At 43.3% G+C, this 4,959-nt stretch overlaps 1 protein-coding gene across 1 annotated transcript in view; it reads left to right on the top strand.

Annotated features, from left to right (window-relative positions):
• The first annotated feature begins 669 nt into the window (after positions 1–669).
• The window catches only part of NLRP11 (NLR family, pyrin domain containing 11), a 50,274-nt gene continuing 45,984 nt past the window's right edge, over positions 670–4,959 (top strand). Inside the window, exon 1 of the mRNA XM_011996981.1 lies at positions 670–693. The gene's annotated coding sequence lies outside the window, so the exon portion shown is untranslated. The remainder of the gene's footprint in view (positions 694–4,959) is intronic.

Below are 4,959 nucleotides of genomic sequence, written 5' to 3'. Positions count from 1 at the left end.
GTTTTTCTTTAATCTGTCCAATATGAGGAGCTATATTGATCAGTCATACTCAGAGCATTCTCTCTCCTGACCAAAGCAGACACCTGCACATGGCAGTGAGTTATCAGTCAATCATTAAAGGCCTCCAAGTGATTCCAATAGGCTGCCAAGCCAGGCCCCCTGGGTGGAGGATCTAGGAAGTGTCTCTGCAAATTCTATCACCTGTTAAACATCCCTTTGGTTGCATTCATTCCACAAATATTTATGGCCTCCCTCAGATTTGAAAGGATCCTTGCCAGGTGGTGGTGTAGACTAAACAGCGTATTCCCCTCATGGAGCTTATTGCAGAGATGGTTATCCAAAATGGAGATTATCGGTGGAGAACTTCTTTCCCCCCGGCACCGCCTAAATCAATTGTTTCGGAGGTTCTCGGTCAGATGCCCTGCGAGCTCCAGCATCATAAACGGGGTCTGCACTGTCTTCTAATCAGCAGACCCTATTCAGTCCTGGGTGGAGGAAGACAACTGGGGCATCTGGGGCAGGAACACGCAGGTGCAGGAGTATTCCCCCTCCATCGTGAAGGTCATCAAGAACCCACTTTGGCCAATCAAGAGAGGAATCAGCTGGCTAATCACAGGGCAGGCACTGCCTTTTTCTTCCCATTTCCTGGCTTGTTTGCTTTCGATCAGCCAAGGAGACCTGGTGGCAGGGTTGGTGAGTTACCTTTCTGGCCGATTTGCTTCTTTGAATTTTAAGGTCTTTTTTATGACGTTATATTGGTTCTTTAGCTTTCTCTTTGGTTAGGAGCTGGAAGTAATACGGTGGGGGGATGCAATGACTAAAGGTACTAAGGGCAGGCCAAACTGTTTTACCTTTTTCAAGTTCACATGGGTGAACTTGTGTCATGCTTCTTTTTTTTTTTTTTGTAAACTTATTTAAGGTGACAGATAAAATTGCATGTATTGTGTGCAGCATGATGTTTTGAAGTGTATGTGCGTTGTGGGTGGAGTGTTTAAACGTAGCTAACTCATCATTGTAGCCTTATAGATGCCATTCTTCCATGTGATGTATAAAGTGTTAGAGACAAAAAGAATGTTTTTATTGTAGTTATTATTTTTTATTTACTTTGAGACAGAGTCTCGCTCTGTCGCCCAGGCTGGAGTGCAGTGGCACAATCTCGGCTCACTGCAAGCTCCGCCTCCTGGGTTCACACCATTCCCCTCCTCAGCCTCCCAAGTAGCTGGGACTACAGGCGCCCACCACCACGCCCGGCTAATTTTTTGTATTTTTAATAGAGACAGGGTTTCACTATGTTAGCCAAGCTGGTCTTGATCTCCTGACTTCGTGATCTGCCCACCTCAACCTCCCAAAGTGCTGGGATTACAGGCGTGAGCCACCAGGCCTGGCCAAGAATTTTTTTAAAAGTAAATTGATACATAATATTTATGGGGTACATGTGATGTTACAGGCATAATATGTGTAATGATCAAGTCAGGGTATTTAGAATATCCATCACCTCAAGTATTATTTCTATGTGTTGGAAACATTTCAATTTCTGTCTTCTAGTTATTCTGAAATAAATAATACATTCTTCACTATAGTCAGCCTTCTCTGCTAACAAACATTAGAACTTATTCCTGCCATCTGACTGCATGTTTGTGCCTATTAACCAACTTCTTTTGCATCCTCACATCCTTTCCAGCCTCTGGTAACTATCTCCACTTTCTACCTTCATGAGGTCAACGTTTTTAGCTTTCACATGAGTGGGAACACACGACATGTATTTTCTGTGCCTGGCTTATTTCACTTAACATCATGATCTCCAGTTCCACCCATGTGGCTGCAAATGGCGGGAGGAAAGGATACTTTAAGCACTCAGGTAGCTTCCCTGCTTTTAAGAATGCTCAACTCTAAGGTATTAATTTGTTGACGGAAAAACCAAACTCTGTAAAATACTTTAAAGAGGTTGATTCTGAGCCAACGTGAGCGACTGTGGCCCAGGAAAAAACGCACACACAGGAAGCCTGGAGGAGGTGGTCCCCAGGCAGTCAGGTCACAACTATTTGTGTATATTTTGGGGAAGTAGAAGTTACAAGCAACATCATAAATCAATAAATGGAGATTGTACATTGGTTTGGCCCGAGAAGGTGGGATGTCTCGAAGTGGGAGCTTACAAGTGGGGGGAGTTCAGGAAATCTTTCGTTGGCAATTGGTTGAAAGAGTTAAGCTTTGTCCAGAGACTTGGAGTCAGTAGAAAGCAATGCTTCAGTTGGGGCAGTGAGGGGGGCTGCTATCTGTCATGTGATGTGATACCAGAGTCAGGCTGGAACATAAGCCATCTTACACTAAGTGTTTTTCTTGTTTTTTTCTTCTTAGCCATTTCATGAGATTTTTTTCACATGAGAAAGACTTAATCCTTGCCTGGCATTGCCTTAGGTCTTGTTTATAATCTGGTATCTTATTGCCACAAAGAATCTCTTCTGTCCATCTTCTGCGCTCTATTTTATTTTATTTTTATTTTATTTTGAGATGGAGTCTCGCTGTGTCACCCAGGCTGGAGTGCAGTGGCTCAATCTCGGCTCACTGCAACTTCTGCCTCCCGGGTTCAAGCGATTCTCCCACCTCAGAGTCCCAAATAGCAGGGATGACAGGCACACGCCACCATATCTGGCTAATTTTTGTATTTTTAGTAGAGATGGAGTTTTGCCATATTGGCCAGGCTGGTCTCGAACTCCTGACCTGTTAAAGTGCTGGGATTACAGGTGTGAGCGCCCGCACCTGGCCCTGAGCTCTATTTTAATGTTAATGCCCATGAGTTGTGCCGGCTATGAAAGGAAAGAGATGGGAGGAAGTTTGACCTTCCTTCCTGCCATGGTCAATAATTCTGTTTTTCAAGTATCTCTCAGGTCCCCTTGGCCAGGAGGGAGGGGGTCCACTCAGTTGGTTGGGTGGGGGCGGGGGGGGGGTCTTAACATATTATTTTTAGTTTACAAATTGATTCGAGTGCTGAATTTACAGTGGGGACTGAAACAATCCACTGATTCCTGGGCCCAACCTCCAAAGTCTCTAATTTAATCAGTGTCTGTATTTCCGGACACTGGGGTTTTTGAGGACTCCCCAGGTGATTCCCTTGTGTCTCAGTGCTTGAGAAGGTCTGGTCAAAGGTGCTTGAAGTGTCCAGCTGTGCGGTGATCAGCTATTCTGATGCAACGCCGACTCGGGACGTGCAATGCTGTCATGGCAGCTTTTGTGCAGGTGTTGGAGCTTACCTCATAGTGCAGTTGGCACTTTATAGCTCAGTCAACAGCAAATTCCAGCAATCAACTTAAAAAGCATTGCAGCGTGGTCAGAAGAGTGTAGGAAATGTTGGTGTAAACAGTGTTTTGCTGTTCGGGAAAAGTAAGTAATGAAAGCTTTTAACACACACTGACTCAACATTGCTTTTTTTTTTTTTTTTTTTGAGGAAGCTATGAAGCAGTCACTAGGCATAAATCTTATCGAATTTTCCTTGAGTTATCCTATGTCATAGTATAAAATCAGAAATACCTGAAGACTGAGAAGGGGCATGATTAAATATTTCTGGTGCATTATGACCAACCCACTTAAAAATCATACTTTAAAGAACACAAAGCTTATACAACAGTGTTTAGGGAAATACGGACTGTTTGCGTCTCAAGATATCTCCACTTTCTTAGACAAACGTATCACTAGAAGGAAATACAGTTGACTCCTGAACTCGGAAGTCGCTCAGAATAAGTCTCAGTTACAAGGACAGGGCTCAAAGAAAGGCAATGGTGAAATAGAAGTCAAACGAGGGAAGAATTTGGGGAAGGGTTGGACTTGGTGAGGTTTAACTTATTAATCCCTAATCTACTTGTGTTCGCTTAGGGAGGAAAAACACCAACACAAGATTTAAAAGAAAACACTTGTGTCACACAAATGTGTTTAACAGATTCACAGTAGACCCGTGAACAACACAGGTTTGAACTGCGTGGGTCCATTTCTACATGAAGTTTCAAAAATAAATATATTGGAGAATTTTGGGGGAGACGTATGACAACTTGTGGATGAACCAGGCAGCCTAGAAATACTTAAAAAATTAAAGTCAGATATGTCGTGAACGCATACAATACAGATGTTCGTCTACTTATGTGTTAATTGACTTCGTTGATAAGGCTTCTGGTCAATAGTTGCCTATCAGTGTGGGAGTCAAAAGTTATACGTGGATTTTTGGCTGCCTAGGGGCTGGTACCACTGACTTCTGAGTTCAGGAGTCAACTTTATTTCCCTCTAATAAGTTTAAGAAAATGGAGTTACCTTTAGACTCAAACAGTTCACACTTCTCTAAACACTGTTGTATGAGCTTTTTCCTTGTGTTCTTTAAATTTTTTTTTTTAATTTTTTTTTTTTTTGCAATGGAGTCTCGCACTGTCGCCCAGGCTGGGGGGCAGTGGCACAATCTCAGCTCACTGCAACCTCCACCTCTGGGATTCGAGCGATTCTCCTGCCTCATGCCTCCCGAGTAGCTGGGACAACAGGCACGTGCCACCATGCCCAGCTAATTTTCTGGATTTTTAGTAGAGACAGGGCTTCACGGTGTTAGGCAGGATGGTCTCGATCTCCTGACCTCGTGATCCGCCCGCCTCGGCCTCCCAAAGTGCTGGGATTACAGGCGTGAGCCACTGTGCCCGCCCTAAAGAATGATTTTAAGTGGATTGATAATACACAATAGTGCACCAGAAATATTTAATCATGCTCTTATCAGGCTTCAGGTGTTTCTGATTTTATACTATTATATAGGATAATTTAAAGAGTATTCCATGAGCTTTATGCCTAGTGACTCTGCTTCGTAGGTTCCTCATAAAAAAAAAAGCAATGTTGAGTCAATGTGTATTAAAAGCTCCTATTACTTTTCCCAAAAGGCAAAACACTGTTTTACACCAACATTTCATACCCTCATCTGACCACAGTGCAATGCTT

This window comes from Mandrillus leucophaeus, unplaced genomic scaffold, assembly GCF_000951045.1.
Source record: "Mandrillus leucophaeus isolate KB7577 unplaced genomic scaffold, Mleu.le_1.0 Scaffold53, whole genome shotgun sequence".
In the NCBI taxonomy this organism is placed as follows: domain Eukaryota; kingdom Metazoa; phylum Chordata; class Mammalia; order Primates; family Cercopithecidae; genus Mandrillus; species Mandrillus leucophaeus.
This window is presented reverse-complemented; position numbering and strand designations above follow the sequence as displayed.